Here is a 21,653-nt window from a genome sequence, read left to right as displayed (position 1 = left end):
ATCTCAAATATTTACACATAATCATTTTTTATTTATTGACTTTTTTAAAGGCAGGAATGGAGAACTTGTAAATTATCAGTTTTGCTTAATTTCAAATTGCTTTTGTGAACTGATCTACTAAGGCCTTTAGCAAAATTTTACTTGTTCCTTCCTTGGCTGTTTGCTGCATGGTCTGCTGGGAGAAAGAGAAAAAGTGCCAGAGAAAACCAAGGAAGGAAACCTTGTAAAGTTTGAGTTCTGAAATTCTTTCCAGTCCCCCAAAAGAAACTCTATTCTAGATCATTTGACCAGAAGAAGAAAGTTATCTTAAGCATCTCCTATAGCAGAATTTCTTAACCTCAGCATATTGGCTGGAGAATTCTGAGAGTTAAAGTCCACCTATCTTAAAGTCATTAAGGTTGAGAAACACTATCCTATACATTGGAGGTGTAGTTTTTTTTAAATGCTCTCTTCACAGCTATTAATTGGATCGACTCATATTTGAAACCAAGCTTTCTTTTGTTGTTTTTTCTTGTCACATCAAATTTGGTTCTCTTTTGTTGTAATTTTGAAGTGTCATCCTACTCATGGATAGACAGATAAAGTACAAGACCATTAACATAATCTCTTGCCAGTATTCTGTTGAAAGAATAGGTTAGAGAAAGCTTGCAGAAAGTGGCATCTTTAATTCTTACCAGCAGGAGCCCCAAGACACATCTACATTTTTTTTGGTATATAATGAACACGTGGCAATTGCACATGTTTATGCATTTCTGCTTTCTTCTCATGCTGTATTTGTGTAAGTGTGCATTGGGAAGCAGAGACAAAGTCACTATCTTGTGATTGTGGCATAAGCTCTTCTCTGTCTCTGTCTCTGTCTCTGTCTCTCTCTCTCTCTCTGTGTGTGTGTGTGTGTGTGTGTGTGTGAGAGAGAGAGAGAGAGAGAGAGAGAGAGAGAGAGAGAGAGAGAGAGAGAGAGAGAGAGAGAGAGAGAAGAGAAGAGAAACAGAAATACTATATATTTTTACCAGTTAGCATGATCTCCTAATAAGTAATCACTGAAGAAATAAACTCTTGAAGAGAAAATAGTCACCTGCCTATTCTAAAGTGTAAGGACAAGAAATGTAGTCACTTTTCTCATTTGTCTTTGTAATTCTGTGACATACATAGGTAAGACTAAAAGAGAATGGTATACATAGGTAAGGCTAAAAGAGAATGGTTTTGCCCAAAATCACCTACTGCTCTTCAGTGGGGGGGATTTGGACATTGTTATTGTCCAAAGTTAATTTAATTGCATCATTTTCACTCTTAAGAAGGTTCATGTTAAATTCAGTGAGGGATATTGTTGGCTTGGGAATTCTATTAGGTATGTTATTGATAGCAAGAAGCACTATTAGTAGCTTGGAAGCTACTAATAGTGTTTTTTGCTGTCAATAGCATACCTAATAGTATGTTATTGATACTATTGATAGTGTCTAAGGCTGATCTTTTACAAGCTTAATATGGCAGCGGTTACTATTATGGAGATTCTTAAATGGATGCTAATGCATTATTCTGTTCTACAGAATTTTTTTATCTATTTTTATCCTTTTTTTTTGAGAGAGAGAGAGAGAGAGAGAGAGAGAGAGAGAGAGATGGACAAATCTCAGTCAGGATCTTAAATTGGCATATAAATAACAGCATGCAGAGTGTCACCACAGCATCAACTATTCCAGAGTCTTGAGGGTTAAATATCATTATGAAAGTGTTGAGTGTAGTTGCTTGTAGGCTATTGATTTCATCCTCCAGTCATAAAATAGTTAAAAACGCCCAAGCTTACCCTGCTGAATTTAATGGGTCAAAGTTTTAATGCATAGTATTATATTTTAAGTTCCATTGAATACACAGAATCATATTTGCCTTTCAGACTTAATATCCATTTACTCTTGTCACATTATATCTGACCAATAATTCATCAGAAATATTCAATAAGATTTTCAAGCAAGCATAGAAAGATTGTATGGCATCTGGTATCCTCCAGCCAGGTGAATTACACTGCCCAAAATTCCCAGAAAACATTGACCAGGCTACTTAGGAATTCTGGAAATTGGCAGACTTAAAGTTTCAACCTTGGACACTAGGTATGATTTGCTCTGCTCATGGACAATGAAAGATGCTATGGCAGCTTGTGAAAATCATAGTTTGGCATCCCTTCTTATTTAAAGCAAGGCAACACAAATGTAATGATGGACAAATACACCGGTGGAGAACTTGTGGCCTTCCGGAGAGTACTGAATTATATACGACTCACAGCATTCATAACTGCCATGCTGGGACTGCTGAGAAGTTGTAACTCAAAAACATTTGAAAAGCCACATGTTCTCCACCTTTGGAATAAAAATATTGCTGACTTTTTAAGATTTTCACAAGTGCAGAAGCAATGTGCAAGCAAGGAGTTATTTTAAGCAGATAGCAAGATTGAGAGTATCTCATACCTACATTAGGTTATTTCCCTATCTCTGTAAATGTGATAAGCAGCATGGGCCAATCATAAATTGGGTCAATTGCTAACTATTTTCTCTAGGGTAATGCACTCTATCCCTTGGTAACTGAAGGAGGTGATGGAAGACTATCACAGAAAAAAAAGTCATGCTTTTTGAGAAACATGACAAAATAATTTAAAGGCAAAAGCAATTTTCTATGAGTGTGGATATGTACACATTTGTATGTAGTTTTTCAACCAGTGGATGTTTTATGCATGAAATAAGGTCTCCTAGCCTCTAAGAAAGATTTGTTAACCTTATTTCACGTGGCTCATGCAGATAAGGATGCCTCCCACTCCAGTTCCCATCAGAAGCCTGCATTATGGAGTACACTCCCAAAGGCCATAATTACTTCCAAAAAGTGAAATTTGAGTGACCCAGATAATTAGTTCAGCTCTAGAAATTATTTACATAAAAGTCAATTTGCTTTAAGAAAGGAGGAAAATATCCTTTCTACCCAAAGCAAATGACCCAGTTAGTTCAGTCATGCAACAAGCTCAAAAGAGGCCAAGTACTGAAAGGAGAGTTTGCAAAAGGTGTCAAAAATAAAAAAATAATCATGTAGTATTTCTTCTGACTAATACTTTTTACCAAAAGGCATAACAGTATATTGTATTCCATCTGTTTCACAATACATTATTTGAGGATGCATTAAATCTTCTTAAAATTGTGTAAAAGATAATATTATCTCTCATATGGTAATATAATCTAGAGTCTGGGGAATTTGGGATAGGGAAAGAAAAAGATTAGAAATCTGTCTTTAGACATAATCACAGACTCAGTCACAAATGCCCAGAGCATAAAGAAGGCTGGATTAGGAACCTTTTAAATTTTCTAATACTTTCTTGCTTGTGCTGTGGCCTTGTAATTTCACAACTACACAGAGATTCCTTGGGTTAGGACCACTCATTCAATTGCTGTTTAGAGTGAAAACACATGAGAGTACTTTCCAGTGTTCTCTGCCAGCTTCCCATAAGCAACGTAAACGATGAGAAATTCAAATTGCAGTCACCTGAGGTCCTTGCCTAAGCCACAATCAGAACTACAGGAACTGCTATGGTGAAGCAATGCAGTGATGTTGCATTTTATAACTATGTCACTGAGATAGCAGTACCCTAACCCAAGGACTACTTGCATTGCCATGAAAATGTTGCAAAGAGCAAAAGTAACAATGGCAGTTTATTTTTTTACAGATTGAGTAAATAGCCTGGGATGGGGTTAATAAGAAAATGTGTGTGAGGAAGTAATTCCCCATTCCTCTCCTCCCTTGAACCTGTTAACCATAGGTTCTGTTTAAAAGATAGGAATATATTATTAGCAGCATGCAATTTGATCTTCAAAAGATTGCTACTATGATAATTCCATGGATCATTGCATGCTTTGGAGAAACTTGATAAAGGAGTGGGTCTTTGAAGCAAGAAATAGGAAGATATTTTTAGTTGAAGTTGTAGAATTAACCTGTATCTTCTCACATGCTTTCCTTTGGTTGATATTTAATACATTTGGTCAATTTTACAATAGAGCTAGATGCCACCTATACACACAAAAATTGGGGTGATCACCCACACTTAGAGGCAGCAATGCCAGTAAGCAACCTTGAAATTTAGATTTCATGTCTGAGGCATAAAACAAAGTGGCTGCTTTAAAAGCCTGTTCATAGAATGGCTGCCATGTTAGCACATGAATTTCTAAAACATTAACAGAAGCAGACGTCTAATGTTGTTCCATGCTACCTGCTCTAGCTTCCTCCCAGATATCCTCTACATCTTGCTTCCTTAAAATAAATTGGTTGATATAAATCAGCCATAAGGATAATTTGTTTTTAATAACATGCAAGGTGTTTCGACCTTCAGACATAATCATTTGTACTTTACATTTCAAGGGACATAAAACATTTACACTGTAAAGCATCATTACAGCAATTATTGGAATTCGGTGCCTAAACTACAATAGAACCATTTGTTAAAACTTGTGGATCAATTCTTATGATCTGCCTGCTATAACAACTGGTTTTACATGTAAGGTCTACTCATTCAGACAAGGCTACAGCTAAGATGAAAATTTTCATGAGATTGTAGTTCAGGTTTTTTTGTCGGTTATTCCTATAATAACAACAGAAATGAGTGTCTTCTGCAAGGAAAAGATTGACAAAGCTGTTTCCCAGGTCGTTTTTCTTTCTGATGACTGCATTAGTTAGGAGGTACAAAATGCTGCCTTGTTTACATTTCTTCTGATAAAACAAGAGTTAATACTTTTGACATTTCCCAGCAGAATATTCTGTTTTTACATAGCATATAATTTTCACAGCAGGGAACTGCAGAAAATGAAAAGAAGCCAGAGGAATAACATGGCAGACACAGATGTACTGTATTTATGTTGCTGAGGGAGTGTCTATCCAACAGGCTTTCACACTACTGAAAGCATAAGGTCTACTTTTTGTGAGTAAATCAGAGGATATTTCTGAGTGAATTTTATACTTGCACAAATGTACACAGGTTTAAACTACTTATTTAGTTTTTCAACTGAAAGCATAGGCAGAAAGTATTTGAACTGGCAGTCTTTCTCCTTCTCTTTTTTTAATAAAAAATTTCCCCCTAAGTCTTTGGGGGCATGTATTAATGTCTCATAGTGCACAATGCTCAGACAACTAGCTTAAATTGTGTCATGAAATAGATAAAAAGGGAGGTTCTCTTTCATATCTGAGACAGAATATGGCCAATTGTGTAGCTGTTTAAAAACTTGATTTTGTGTTCACATTCAAATGGATGAGTTTGTGGTTGGGTGGACTAGTGTGGCATGTTTAAAATTGTGAAGTTTCTGTTCCTAAAATCTAGAAATAATGAAGAAACATGCAAATATGTGAAAATATGGAATTACTCAGAGCTTTTTTCCTCATAGAATGCTCAGAACGGAGTTCCGGCACCTTTTTTGGATGGAACCTTGTAGGGTAGGCAAGGCGGGTTGTATGACATGTGTGAGTTCCGGCACCTTTTTCTTTTACGAAAAAAGCACTGGAATTACTATTACTAATTCTAGTGATTTCTCTATCTGAGGCTGTCATGAGGAACTTGCTGACTGACAGATGTTTGCAAAGATACAGTAGCTGGGGCAAGCCTACAGTTTATAACTTATGGTTGCAAATGTAGCCACCCCACTTTTGATCACATTTTGAGGACAGGGTGTTAGATTTAATAATCAACCTAAGCAGTTTTCAGACACACAGTTCTGTTCTGAAGGAGCCCTATCTTAGCTTTGGCAGATGCTTTGCTACAAAAGTGGAATGCCAAATAAAATCCTGTCATGACTGATACAACAGTATAAGGAGGAGCAGGAGAATTTCTTCTGTAATCAGTGCAAGTTCTTGGTAGCATAATAATTTTACCCTGGCTCTAGTCTGAGCAGAACATTTCTTTCATAAATGTCCACACTGAATATTGTATATGTTTTTGGACATTTCCTTTGTAATGATTTTGTAGGAGAATTCCACTTACCCTTGTTTAATGCAATTTAGTACTGATAGATAGTTGACCAGATTCTTTTTTATAGATTTGAATAAATTTGCTGTGCTGCAACTTTACAAGTGATCTTGATTCTTTGCACCTGACAGATCTATATATAGTTTTTTCTAGATGTCTATGGACATTCTCAGTCATTTAGATCATTTTTTTTATTTTAATTCCATTTATATCCCACCCTTCTCCGAAGACTCAGGGCGGCTTACAAGCTTAGCAGTAGCCTTCATTCTATGTATAAGCCTGCTTATTAGGGCTTTCACACACACCCCAAGCGGCATTATTACAAAGTCAGCTTAATTGCCCCCAACAATCTGGGTCCTCATTTTACCTACCTCGGAAGGATGGAAGGCCGAGTCAACCTTGAGCCTGGTGGGACTCGAACCTGCACTAATTGCAGGCAGCTGGTGTTACTTAAGGAGGCATTAGCCCACTGCTCCACCAAGGCTCATGGTTGTCCCAAGGTGCTTTTTCCAAAAGGCAACTATTTTTTTGCTTTTTTCTTTGGAAATGCTTCATTTCTCATCCAAGAAACTTTTTGCTGAAAGTTTTCTGAGAAAAAAAATCAAGAAAGTGTACTTGCCTTTTGGAAAAAAGCACCTTGGGACAGTCTTTTCTAGAGTTACCCAGTGACTGTTACAGCTATATAAAGCTTATCCTCATTACTGCTACATCAGGAGAACAATGAAAAAAATAAAAATAAAATATTGTTGAGAAAAGGGTCTGTAATATTCCTCTTTAGCTGAGGAATATAATTGATTAGATCCTTAGTGAAATACCATGGAGACTATAGCTATTGAATGTGGTGTGAGCTTTATGACTTAACCTGGAGGATTTAGCTTGGTGGTGGAGGGAACTGGTTCCATTATGGCTCTGTCTGGTAATATAGATCCATCCAGTGATATAGTCCACTGTTTATCTGGTAGAAATATATGTTTCAGGGTGTGATGAGAACTTGTAATTTTTAATTCTATTCAGAATTCTGTGTTTAGCTTTAGTAATTATGAAGCAAGCAAGAGCTTCTTGACTTTTGAAGAGGTCAATGAATTGAAGAGGACAGATGTCAGGTTTCATGCTCAGGCTCAGCACTAGGTGACATCACTAGACGCTTAAGCCTAAATTACATTTTTGGGTGGAATTGGCTATATTAGCATGTTTATTACAAATATGAATGTTTTTCATAAATACAGTAATTGTAGCATAAGGAAGTCAGAAACGTTATGTTCCAGAATTTTTAATCATTGGCTTCTATCTTTAATTTTTAAAAGAAATTAGTAATTAGAACTTGTACCTAGTATATCCTTTCTTGATCCGTCTTTAATTCATAATTCTGGTTCTCTCTGTGTTCCCTTTTGAACACATAATTTAAACATTTTATTTTGCAAATTTCCAACTAAAGGGTTAATCTAGGGCTGTATATAAGGCGGGGAGGGAGAGCTCCAAATTTGATGTTATGTTGAATTCCCTAAATAGATAAACCGGCCCTGTTGTTAACAAAAATGAATAAAGCTCAAAAACAAAGAGAAAAACATATCTTCAAAGGCAATCAGCTGCAATGCACTTTGATAATCTTCTTAAAAAGATTTTAAAAAGAAGGCAGCAATTATGGATGCAGGACAAATTTGACAACCAAAAGGATCAATCCATTTGCTGGTCAAAAAGGTGTGAGTTTAGTTGTGAAGGTGGACTGGGCAGTGAATCTGAAGAATACCTATTTCATGTGCTGAAAGATATTCTACATTTTCCAAAAGCCTTAACAAACCAAGGAAACAAACAAACATAAAAAATTGCCTGTACCTTTCAGTCTGGATGCAATGAGAATAACATAAATTATGAGATTCATGATCATAGCAGAGGCTGATGAACAAGTAATAACTAAAGTGTTATCCCACTTCAAAGGCAGCTAGAAATAATTTCTAAGGAGAAAGAAAATATGTTCAATAAAGAACAAAGAAATATATGGACTATGAATAAATGTATTGGATTAAAGCTACCATAATCTCTAGATAGCATAGGAATGGAAGTCCAGTACCGAGTTAGGGCACCGAGTTAGGAAAAATTAAATTGCTTAATAAAGAAGCGATGCAATGGGTAAACTTTAAAACCAGGATAATACAAATGAGACTTATCTGAAAAAGAGAGGCATCTGTTACTTAAAAGCTATACTTGTATGTGCCAACATATATTAACAAAAATTAACAAAAAAGATTTACATAATATTAAAATGAAAATTCTTGTATGAGGAATCTCATTATGATGTGCCATATGTATAAAAACACACTAGATTCAGTACTTTCATCACTTTTGGGAAATTATCACAGTAAAATAATGAAGTTTAGTTTAAGGATGTATTCCTAAATCACAAGATAAAGTGGGGTAAATATAGAATAGAATTTCATCTATCTGGAAAAAGTTAATAATTTTGACTATTTGTACCAATTAACAAACTTACTACTGAATTCTACACTAAATAAAATTTCTGTCTTCCAAAGATCCCAACCTGGTATTCATTACATATTTCTTACTTAATGTAATTAACTGTAAATATGACTACATCTTTATTTTTTGCAGAATGGTTAACAAACCTATTCAGAACCAGTGACAGTAAAATAACAAGAAAGCATTGATATCATAGGTATGTAAGCAACAACATGAAACAAATTTTGCAGTTTCATGTGGATACATTTATTTGTCCACCATTTTAAGACAAGAGTTTTTTAAATATTCAGATTTGAGTTATTGTGATAATTTAAGTATTATTATGTGTTTAAAAATAATTGGTAATTCAATTGCTTGGCAAAAAAAGCCTGTCTTCTTCAGATTTGGGGTGTGGAGTGTGGGAACCCACTTCTTTCATCACAAAGGTGTGATTTCATCTTTTATCACACAATCATTTACCTGATGGCAGTGAATCTAAACCTCCACAGGCTAGATGATCCTAAAAGTAGATTGATTTAGAAAGGCATCGTCTTCTTCCAGGCATGAAGGTGTAAGAAACTCCCAATTTGGCCTAAGACTTAGAACCTCTACCCAAAACCCACATAAGAACAGAAAATAGTGAAGAAAAATAGCTAGGAAAAGTATAAGCAGAATGTTCAAAGTGCTTTATTTCTTGTTCAATTGTGTAATTTTAACTTTACTCTCAGGCTTTATCCACCACTTTGTTTGCTAGGTGTGTTTACAAGTTAGCAATTGCTCACTTAGGCATTCAAACCTAGTGTCAATGCTGCTAACTTCAGATGTTCTTGCTTTGACAACAGATGAAAATGCAGCCATTTTCCTCTTCTGCTTTTAGAGTCAGTTGATGCTGGAAGGGGGAATGTGAATGAGAGTCCAGCTAGTCATAACAACAATAACTCAGCCTTGAGAATCCAAGGTTATTGCACCCAGAGTTGATAAATATTTGGTGAGCTGGAGAGCTGGGGAGAAAGCCCGCACTTCAAGGTAATTGGGGAATGTGATTTATGACTATTAGTTGGAGGAGAGAATTGTGCTTTGCTACTTTGTGCCCAGAGGAGGGGAATTCAGTTTTTGGCTTTAACTATGTAGTGCCAATACTTTGTTTCTCGAATAAAAGATTCTTTAAGGTAAACAATGCCTCAAAGTTCTTTTGAAGAGTTTCATCCATCAGAACCATGACATTAAGCCAAAAACTTACAATTTTTACCTAACTATCTAGTGGTCCTGAGCCCCAGTTGCTATCCCTAGAATTGAAGAATAGACCGACAAAGATTCAGGAAAGATTTCAACATGGAGAGAGAAAGAGTGCCTGGACTTCCGGTTCCTGTTTTTCAGCGGAGCAGTTGGAAGATTCGGAATGCCGAATCCTTCAGCTGAAATTTCTTTTCGTTGAGGACCCTAAGGGGCCAGAACCCACCCTGAAGGAGTGAAATGAAGGAAGGAAATCCCAGGGACATAGGAGAGATGGCGGTCTCTCTGAACAGTCCAGGAGAAGCCTCCCAGAAACCAACAGAAGAAAAGGCTGGCTAACTCCATGTCCAGCCATAGCTGAAAACAAACGGAAGTCATAAGCTTTTAAACTAAGTGGATCTTAAACAGCATGCTTGAATCTGGGTAAGAATATTGATCTTCTCTATCCTACCTATTTTCCTGAAGAAGAAAATCCCCAAAATAAGAGATCTCCAAAGAAGGAAAGGGGGAGGGGGACTCTGCTCCATCCCTTTTGGTTAGCGGCAAAACTTACCCTTTTGAGAAAAAAAAAACCCCTAGAAAGACCTGAAAAATGAGCAAATGCTGACACCTGCTGGTGGATAAGGTTTTTTTTCCTGACCCTCAAAGTTTTTAGAAAATGCAGCTGTGAGAATAGTTTTTAGAAAATGCAAAGTTTTTAGAAAATGCAAAGTGAGAATAACAAAGCTGAAGCAATGAATACTTCACAAAAGGAAACATATGATAAGCGACAACAATTTCAAAGGACAATGATTTTAAATTACATAGAAATCCAGAATAACTTTGAGAGCGTGAATCAACTTATTTCCAATTTAATTTCACTCCAAGAAATCTCCCAGGAAAATACAGTAGAGATGACTGAACAAAATTCTGAGGATAGAGACTTAAAGATGGAACCGTATAAAATGATCACTTCACAAAAGGAAACATATGATGAGCGGCAAAAATTTCAAAGGACAATGACTGTAAACTACAAGGAAATGTAGAATAACCTTGAGAGCATGAATCAACTTATTTTCAACTTAATTTCACTCCAAGAAATTTTTCAGGAAAATACAGTAGAGATCAGTGGCGTAGCGTGGGGGGTGCAGGGGGGGCCGGCCGCACCGGGCGCAACATCTGGGGGGGGGCGCGCTCACACTCGCAGCTCTCTGCCCCTGCCTGGCTCACACTCTCTCTCTCACTGCAGTGCTGGCTGTGCGAATCTGATCCGAGCCGCCGGGTCGCCGCCCACTATGGAGGGGGGGTGCCAGGCGTGCGGTTAGGGGGCGCAAATTACTTGCCTTGCCCCGGGTGCTGACAACCCACGCTACGCCACTGGTAGAGATGACTAAACATAATTCCGAGAATAGAGACTTGAAGATGGAACCATATAAAATATAAAATTATGATTTAATCCAAATGGGAAATATTTTAACATGTCTAAGCAACTTTGAAGATAAGGAAAAGAATGAGAAAAAATTCCTTACAGGGAAATAAATGATGCAGAAAAATATATTGATTAAGAAAGGCAATGGCCAGAGAAAAAAGACTAAAATGGAAATTCAGCAAAAAAAAGATGGAGTCTATCAGAAAGAATACTTAAAAAAGAAACATTTGTTTGAATATGGCTAAAGAATTGGAAAAACTTTGAAATATACTACTCTTAGAGGGATGAATTTTTTCCCCTTAACTAATATAATATGTTTTTTTTCCTTCTGAAAAAAGTTGAAATGATTTAAACAAAAGCAAATGTTTTAGTTATTTAAATGTGACGATAAGAAAAGCAAAAAATGTGTTTTGAATGAGAGTTAAAGGATTAGATGATTAGAACTATTGAATGGAATGCTTAAAGTTTAAATAGATTAAATATATTCTTAGCTATGATCAAAAAGAATAAGAAATTGAGGGAATAAATATATATTAAATTAGGAGGGATACATATTTTAAATTATATGTTATTTTTTGTATCTCAGTGCTCTTGTCTATTTTTCTTGTTTCCCTTTTCTTTCTTCTTTTTCTTCTTCTTCTTTTTCTTTTTTTCTTCCTTTTTGTCTCTCTTTTCTTTTCTCTTTCTACTTTTTCACTTAAGAAATATAAAAGCATGAGAGGGTTTATATGGAAAAAATAGAATTAAATCCACCAATGTAAATATAGTTAAATGTTGAAAAGATTGCCACTTGTAAGAGTATTTAGAACTTGGGGGGAGAAATAAGGTGAAATAAACATGGTAACAGGATTTATGATAAGGCAACCAAAATGACAAATAGGATTATTGAAACTATATACTTAACTGTTGTTAATTAAAATAATGAGAATCATCTTAATCTAAAGTTTTGCAAAGAAAGGTACTTTGGGGAAAGGGGAAATCAAATGAAATTAACATATGGAATATAGATTATAGAAACTAATTGTTAAGGACTGTTTTATAAATGTTACCCAGACAACATACTGTTTACAAATTACTGAATGACTTATGTTATGCTAAAAAATTCTAATAAAATATTGATACAAAAAAAGAAAAGAAAAGAAAGAGTGCCTGAAACCAGCACCCAGCGGTGGCTGCTACCCCAGAGGGGGGAGTGCAAACCAGCGCACCAGTGAAGAAGGACCTTTTTCAGGCCTCTCAGTTTGGGGCAAAGCCCAAGCCATGTGGACAGCTGATCTGGTCACTGGAATGGAACCAGTAGAGACTCAAGACGGCCTTGCCACAATCAAGTACTTCGAAGGCAGATGGGGTTGTACTGCAAACAGGGGGTTCCTGCACATTGTGTTCCCCAGACTGGTGGAGAACCACAAAATCAACTACCGCTGAAGACTCGGGTGAGTGGAAGTACCTGTCCACAGCCTGCGGTCAATCAGTGAAGTTGGTGGAAATATTTGAGGAGCTAGAGATGAAGAGTGGAGAACAGCCTTCCCATTCCCCATATGTAAGCGATCATGATCAGTGAGGCAGCCACCAACTCCTGCCAAGGGGAACCCCCAGTCCCACCTGTGCAGATCAGGCAGCCTCCCTGTCCTCAAAGACACCTACTATGGCCTCTAGCCCCATGGGGAGAGACAGCTCCAATTGTAGCTCCTCCAAAAGCCTAGATCACTACTGATGAGATAAGAGCCCAAGCCATCAATGGGACAGACAAACCCTGTATCAACGTGCTTACCGGCCACCCAGCCCGGAACCCATATAGCAATAGGGGATGTCACAGCCTCCACAGGAGGGAGGCTAGCAGTCGCTGGCAGTGCAGCAGCTGATCTGAGGGTGCCTGCAGCCCCGGAATGTGCAGCAGCAGATGGGAGCCTTGCAGCCACCAGGGGTCAGCAACTGCTGGGAGTACAGCAGCAGCAGTGGGGCTGGCCACTTCCTTTGAATGTGCAGCAACTGCTGGAGGCCCGCAACTGATGGGGATCTAGCAACAACCACCCCTGGGGCCACAGAGGGACCTGCAGCAACTGGGGATACCACAACCCCCTGCAGGCCAGCAGCAGTGGAGATGGCAGCAGCCCCTGCCCATGCAGCAACCACTGGGGGTAGCATTACAGCTGAGACTGGTGGGGGTCGTTCAGCAATTGGGGATGCCACAGCTGTCAGCAACGCTGCAACAGCCATGGGGTGGCAACAGCCCCGAGGTGTGCCACAACCACTGGGGGGCTTGTAGCAACTGGGGATGCAGCAGCCAGAAAGGGGGCCACAGCAGCAGTTGGGGGTGCAACCACTGATGGCTCCACCACTTAGAGCAATCTTTGATAGGGACCTGGAGAAGCTGATCTTTTTTCTCAACCAGGTGTGCTCTCACTTGAACTGTTGTTCCTATTTCTATCTGAATCCAGCCGCTATGGTCGATGTGGTTGTGTCCAGTTTGGAAGGGAAAGCATCCAAGTGGCTGAACAATTTATATAACAAGCAAGCACCTGAGCTGGAGGACCCCGATCTCTTCCTTCTAGCACTGAGAGAAAGGTTTGAGGATCCATCCATTGCCCTCAAAGTGGAGGAACAAATCCACAAATTAAAACAAGCTGGTAGGCCTGCACTGGAATACGTACGAGAGTTTTGCAAGATAGCCAGCCGAATAGAGAGGTGGCCTGAGCCATCCCTAATCCATCACTTCAAGTAGGGAGTAGACAATCACCTCTCCCAGGCCTGTATCTATCCAGCAGTTCCTGATCAGCTGCAAGAATGGTAGAAGTAAGACTAGACGCTATAAGAAGCCACCCCCACAAGAAGCCGAGTCAAGGCTAAATCTTTCTAAATGACAGTCACCCTCCCGAAAGCTTCCAACTGCTATGGCTAGTGAAAATCCCAGGCCACCTGCAGGCCCACCGATCAAGTGTTTCAGATGTGGATAACAGGGACATCGACCAGCAAATTGCCCAGTCCCTTACCCTCAGCAGCAGAATAGGCCAGGACCACCAGCGAGGAAGAAACCAGCCCAGCAGCTGACGAAAGAGAAATCCAACTGGATCGCGCAGGAACCCGTTACCCAAGTCACATCCCCCTTGCAGGAGGATGCTGAGATCCAAGCTGGACTTGCCACCACAGAACCCTCCTGCGAGAGAGACGACGAAGGAGAGAATAACCAGATGGTGAGTTGACACGTCCCACCTTTTTCACTACCTGCCAAACCCATTATCCCTAAGATGGGGGCATAGGTAGATTTAAAAGTACTAGTCAATTCTGGGTGCTCCCAGTGTGTGATTAGCTTCTCACTTACCCTGAAAATTGGCACACAAGCAAGGCTGCTTTCCCAACCTGTGAGGTTTGAGCAAGCTGATGGCTCCCTAATGGGAGGAACTTTAGTCATGCAATTGACTGAACCCCTATGCTTAGAAATAGGTGAACGCTGGGAGTTCATTCGTTTCATGGTGGCTCCAAAAATGACTGAGGCTGTGATCCTAGGACTAGCCTGGTTGGACAAATGGGAACCATTTATCTGGTGGGAGAAGGGAATGAGGACTGTGAGGTTACCTATAGGATCCAAGCCCCCCCTTGACTCGATGTATGTTACAGGAGAACCTAGTTCACACAATGAGCTAGCACACATGGCTGCCTTGTCTCAACCAGGTGACCCACTCATCCCCAGTGAATACCAGGATCTAGTGGAGGCGTTTAGTGAGAAATAATGTGACACCCTTCCTCCCCACCGACCCAATCATTGCTCTATTGAACTGTTACTGGGAGCCAAACTCCCATGACTGAGAATGTACACTATGTCCCCCCCTTGAAATGGAGGAGATGCAGCTATATGTGGACAAAAACCTAATGAGGGGATTCATCGAATGGGCCAAGTCTGCAGTGGGAGCCCCAATGTTGTGTAAAGAAAAAAAAGATGGGTTGCCTCATCTCTGCATGGATTATAAAGGTCTGAACGCAGTGAGTGTGGAAAATAAATACCCCCTGCCCCTCCTGAAAGACATACCCACCTGGCAAAAGGGAGTATCTTCACTAAGTTGGATCTGAGAGAGGCATATTACCGGGTGAGGATAAAGGAAGGAGATGAGTGGAAGACTGCTTTTAACTGTCTCATGGGGAGCTATCAATTCAAAGTCATGCCGTTTGGACTACAGGGGGCTCCAGCTGTCTTCATGCAACTAATTAATGTCCTACATGGCCATTTATACAAAGGGGTTCTGGTGTATCTTGATGATATCCTGATATACAACACAAATATGACTGACCACATAAAACTAGTGAGAGAAGTGTTAAGCTGATGAATGCCAAACTTTATGTCAAACTATCAAAGTGTTGTGATTCAGGGTCAGCCTGTGGGTTCGGAAGTTGGGTCGGATGACTCAGAGGAGGAGGGGGGTGTTGAAGACCTTGCTGAAGGGGTTGAAGATATTGCTGATGAGAGCCCTCAGCCAGGCCCCTCCCACTTGGTCACCACGGAGACCCAGCTGTGTGAGCCTGACAGCGTGGATGAAGATGACCCACAGCTGGCCCTGTTCAAGGACGCCCGACGCAGGAGGCAGTCAATTAGGAGTAAACAGAGGAAGGCAATGGGGCTCCTCGGAAGGAGGCAGAGAGAAGCCACGCCCTGAATTCTATATAAGGGGAATGTGTGGGAGGGCTGGTTTGCTGAAGGCAACTGCTTGGATAGTTCCTGTTTCTTAAAACTCCTGTTTCTTGGTTTGTCTTGTTCTGTTTGTTTTTGTAGCAATAAATTTGGCAGGTGTAATTCCAGCCTCTTGCCTTCTTGTAAAAGGGGTTGTCCCTGTCTTTTCTGCAGGGCCGGTAGCAGGCTGGTACAGAACACAAAGTGTGAGTTTCACTAGACCCAACTAGATTATCTTGGCTGTATAATTTCCAACGAGGGCATTGAAATGGACTCGACCAACATGAAAGCCATGACTGAGTGGCTGCCCCCAAAGACTCACCAACTTCTACCATCAGTTCATCCCCTCCTTTGCCTAAATTTCCCTACCCCTTACGGAATTACTAAAAACAGATAAACAGAGAGGGAAGCCACGTCCGAGCCATCCACTAACATGGACTATGAGCTGCCAGACCACTTTTAAGAACTTAAAAAGACTAATTGCGGTTGAACCGGTCTTAAAGCATCCCTGCCCAGGGAAACCCTTTGTAATTCAAGCCGATGCCAGCGACTTGGACATCAGAGCTGTGCTACTGCAAAAGAACCAGAGCGGGACCCTACAGCCCTGCACCTACACCTCAAAAAAATTCACTGAGTGTGAGATGAGGTGTGCTGTGTGGGAAAAGGAAGCCTTTGCAATCTGCTGGGCTCTGTTAAAATTGTATGGAAACATTTTAAAAATAAGCAAGGGTGCACTATGAATTCTATTGTTTTAATTATGTGAAATATCATGGAATTAAGCACAGTAACCTATTCAGTGTTAAACTAATATATTCCTAGAGTTTAGTTATCACATTTTGCAATCTGCAAGCTGTCATTACTTCCTACAGAATCCTTCACCTGTGCTTCAAGCATATTACACTTTCCAGTTGTATGCTGTAATAAAAGAAACCTCTAAAAATGTAAATGACATGGGATTTGATATACAAGTTTCTAAAAACCCAGTTGTGATTGTTAGTTAAACACAACTCAAGGAAACAATGCTCGTTAAAGGCTGATTCTCAGTCATTTTTGTAGGAGTGGTTAATTTGAAATAAATATACTAGCTACTATATTGTAAAGGACAGAGGAAATGTCCTTGAAGGACAGGATGAAGAGCTTCTAAAAATGGCCTGTTCCCTCAGCCATGAAAGTAACATGGATAAATATCTCAAATAAACCATTCCCTAATTCACATGAAAATAATGGGATATGTGGGAGCACATTCCGACCTACTATAAAGGTAAAGGTTCCCTCGCACATGCGTGCTAGTCGTTTCCAACTCTAGGGGCTAGTGCTCATCTCTGTTTCAAGGCCGAAGAGCCAGCGCTTGTCCGAGGACATCTCCGTGGTCATGTGGCCGGTATGATGGTATGATGGTAGATGCCAAAGGTGCACGGAACGCTGTTACCTTCCCACTGTAGTGGTCCCTATTTTTCTACTTGCATTTTTACGTGCTTTCGAACTGCTAGGTTGGCAGAAGCTGGGACAAGTAACAGGCGCTCACTCTGTTATGCGGCACTCGGGATTCGACCCACCAAACTGCCAACCTTCTGATAGACAAGCTCAGCGTCCTAACCCACTGAGCCACCACGTCCCTTCTGTTACTATAGTTTCCAATAAAAATAGTATTGACCTACATGGCATTGTGTCCTAGTCTGGGCTATCTTGAAAGACTGGCTTAAATTTACACATGATGATATTCTTGATTCTACATACTACAAATTCATCACAATCAATTCCATAGCCTAAGGCAGTGAGATATGTATTCTAACTACAAACAATTGTTTACTGAGCTAAACCTGAGCCCTGGTGAATCTATGGACAAATGCCATAATCTTCACTTACTGATTTCATAGCTCACCCAGTGACACTCACATGATCTCCCTAGTCCCATCAATTGTATCTGTTGCCTTCTCCTTCCACTTCTTTATATCTTAATAAGGGTGAGAAATGTTGTTTCTCATCCACCATATACTTTCATCACAATGGATATAAAGTATTGCTGATCAGTGCCTTGTGGAAACAGCCCGTGGCATTTAAGAAATATCTCCAAATCCATAATTTGAAGATATTCTCTTTTTTTAGTACCCAACTTTCACAATTGTAGATTTCCATTGTACATTGCTTTAATTGTTCAGATCTTTGTGCCAGAGAAATACACTTTTCCTTCACGTCCTTATCTAATTTTTCATTGTTTTCCTCCCTAGAATCAGTTTCTTTAGTCCTGTAAAGTATTGTTTGTTTCTATTCTTTAGACCAAGAAATCATATCTGCCATTTTTACTTCTTCATCATCAGCTGTGAGTTAAGCATGCTACCTTGACATTATATTTATCTTATTATTTAATAGCTCAGTGGGTTAGGACGCTGAGCTTGTCGATCATAAGGTCGGCAGTTTGGCGGGTCGAATCCCGAGTGCTGTGTAACAGAGTGAGCGCCTGTTACTCATCCCAGCTTCTGCCAACCTAGCAGTTTGAAAGCACGTAAAAATGCAAGTAGAAAAATAGGGACCACTACGGTGCGCCTTTGGCGTCTAGTCATGCCGGCCACATGACCACGGAGACGTCCTTGGACAAGCGCTGGCTCTTTGGCTTTGAAACGGAGATGAGCACCGGCCCCTAGAGTTGGAAACGACTAGCACGCATGTGTGGGGGAACCTTTACCTTTACCTTTTATTCATATTTAACTGTAGTTTCATTTTCCATTTTTACCTTCGTAGCAAGTTCTTTTAAGTCATCTTCTTTCAACTAAGAAAATTATGTCTTCATAATTCAAATTGTTTGAATTTTGACTCCAATTTTGATTCCAGTTATACCATATTGTCCAAGGGCCAGTCACTTTCAGTCAGCCCAACCCACCTCACAAAGTTGTTGTTGTAGGTAAAATAGGAAGAGGGAAATCTGTTGGCTATAATCACTGCCTTGAATTAATTGTAAAAATAATAAAGGTAGGACATAAATAAATAAAGAAAGTATTTCATACTTTTCTAGGTACATTTTCAATGCTATGAACTTGAAAAAAGGAGTTTTAGTTGTTAGATGAAGAACATATGGTTCCTGTCCTACAAACCTTGTATTTAATTGGGTGGACTTATTGTTGTTTCCCTTGTAATTGATATAGAAATCTGCTTGTGTTAGTTGATATGGTATCATTTCTTGATTACCTGGGAGGAACAGAGAGATCATGAGTTTAATCCCACGTTAGGCACAAAGCCAGCTGGGTCATCTGAGGCTAGTCACTTTCTCTTAGCCCTAGGAAGTAGGCAATGGCAAATCACTTCTGAAAAAACTTTGCCAAGAAAAATGCCAGCACTACATGTAGTTCTTGATTTAAAAACCACAACTGAGCTCAAAATTTCTGTTGCCAAGTAAGATATTTGTTAAGTGAGTTTTGCCTCATTTTACGACCTTTCCTGCCACAGTTGTTAAATGAATCCCTGCAATTGTTAAGTTAGTAACATGATCATTAAGTGAATCTGACTTCTCTATTGACTTTGCTTGTCAGAAGGTCACAAAAGGCGGTCACATAACCCTGGGACGCTGCAACCCGTCATAAGTATGAGTCAGTTGTCAAACATCTGAATTTTGATCATGTGACCATGGGGATACTGCAGTGGTCATAAGTGTGAAAAATGGTCATAAGTCACTTTTTTCAGTGCTGTTGTAATTTTGAATGGTCACTAAATGATCTCTTGTACGTTGAGGACTACCTGTGGTCCAGGCAGCCTCTGCTTGCATTGGAAGATGCTATATAGACAATCTTTTTCAGTTCTCTAAAACACTGTGGTATTGTAATGAGTCTTTGCTCATTTGAATAAGATTCACATGAGTGCTATTGAATTATTCTAGATGAAGATTGGATTAATGTGGGTTGTTTTTCAATAAATTTGAATTTTCAAATTGCTGTTGTTTTTCTGCTAATAAGAATTTTTTTCTCTACAATGTTTCTATTTTTGCCATTTCCATTTGTGAACATTTCAGCAGTCTTTCTTTAACTTTATTTTGTCTAATAGATCCTTTCCATTATTAGTACTGATACCTTAGCTATAAATAGCCATGTTATATAACTAATCTTCTTACAAAGATATTTTATTTTTCATTTCTTGTTAAAATCTGTTTGTTGACATTTCTGGATAGAGAAATCTTTCCTTATGTTTTCTGCTTGATATTGAAAGACTGCATTTATTTCCTATGTGTATACTTAGGTTACCCAAGGCTATTCTCTTCAATCTGCCCTTGGATATTATGACACTTTTTTCTAACAGTAACTTGAATTCTTTTCTCTTTGAAAATTTTCTGCCAAACTCATTTCCAAAATGTCTTCGCTCATATTTCATGCATTATAAAAATACTCTACTGCTTATCTGTCTTATGACATTCACCTATAACAACTTTTCTGATCAGTTTGTATTTCACTTATATTTGTAAAAGTTAATTTGTTAAATCACTATATATACTATTTTCAAAGTTCTTATTTAAGCTTAATTTCCCCTCAGCCATTCTTTAGTCCTAATTAGTCCTAAGAGAATTAGTTCTAATTCTCTTCAATTTAATTTACCTTTAAATTTCAAACTTTTCATTCACATACATCATCCCAATATTTGTATATTTTATATATCATGAAAAATACTATATTACTTATATCTCTTATCTCTCTTATTATAAGGCTCCTTTATATCCAAAGTTATCTGTTCTTTTAACCGTATTCAAACAAGTGTTTGCTCATGTAATACTCCATCTGATAGAGCGAGTCAAATCTCTTGAATCTGTCTCTGGCCTTCTTCTTTTGCCAAATAGCTTTCCAAGTTAATAAATTCCGCATTTTGTTCTTTCTTATCCTCAAGTTTATTTTGACGTTCTGATAAATAAAATATCTTTTCCATTTTTACTGTTATGTCAAGGTCTTGTCCCCTTCATGGATTACTGCCTTGTCGTGGTGAAGGGGCTTGCATAATTCAATGAAGCTATGAGCTATGCCATGCAGAGCCACCCAAGATGGAAAGGTCATAGCAGAAGGGGACGACAGAGAATGAGGTGGCTGGATGGAGTCACTGAAGCAGTAGGTGTGAGCTTAAATGGACTTCAGAAGATGGTAGAAGACAGGAAGGCCTGGAGGAACGTTGTCCATAGGGTCGCGATGGGTCAGACACGACTTCGCAGCTAACAACAACAAGGTCTTGTAGGTTTTTCCCTCTTTGTGTTAAATTATAATTCTCTTCATTTGTAGATTCGCTGATTAAGTCATTTTCTTCTACTTTATGTTCTGTTAGCTGACTTGTATGTCCATTTTTACCATCATTTTCTGAGTGGTTTTTTTTGTGGGTCTAGATTAGAGATGTGCTCATTTATGTCATCAGAATTGTTTTTCATCTCATCATGATTTGAATCTATTGTCATTTGTATCTGTCATAGCATTACATAATTTCCTCCTGGAAAGTATTTGTCTTCTCTTAAAATGTTGCTTCTGGAGGTCTTTGATATTCCAGGGTAGGTCCTTCAGGAGTAAGTATTAAATGTGGTTTTCTGTCATTTTTGATAAGTATGCAATATCCATGTTGTCTCCCCCTTTCAAATAGTCCATCAGTACCATAGTCTCTATAATTAGCCTTATCAAACCAGCCAAGCTCAAAATCCAAACAGCCCAATTTTGTATAGTTCTTATCTTTATATAGTGCCACTCCCATAGGGACCGCTTAAGTCTGGGTCCTCCTGACCTCCCCTCCAAGTGGCCACCAGCCCAAAGAGGTATCTCACGTTGGCGTCTCTGCCTAACAGGGCACATAACACAATGATATTCAGTCACGATCAGTAGCCACGCACATGGGGTGGTGATAGTCGTTCTCTGTCTGAGGTGAGTCGTGGGATGATGGTGGTTGATCTCAGGCAATAAGAACTTACAGGG

Source organism: Vipera ursinii (genome assembly GCF_947247035.1).
Source record: "Vipera ursinii genome assembly, chromosome: Z".
In the NCBI taxonomy this organism is placed as follows: Eukaryota; Metazoa; Chordata; class Lepidosauria; order Squamata; family Viperidae; genus Vipera; species Vipera ursinii.
The sequence above is the reverse complement of the archived record's forward strand: the minus strand, read 5'-3'. Positions refer to the sequence as shown.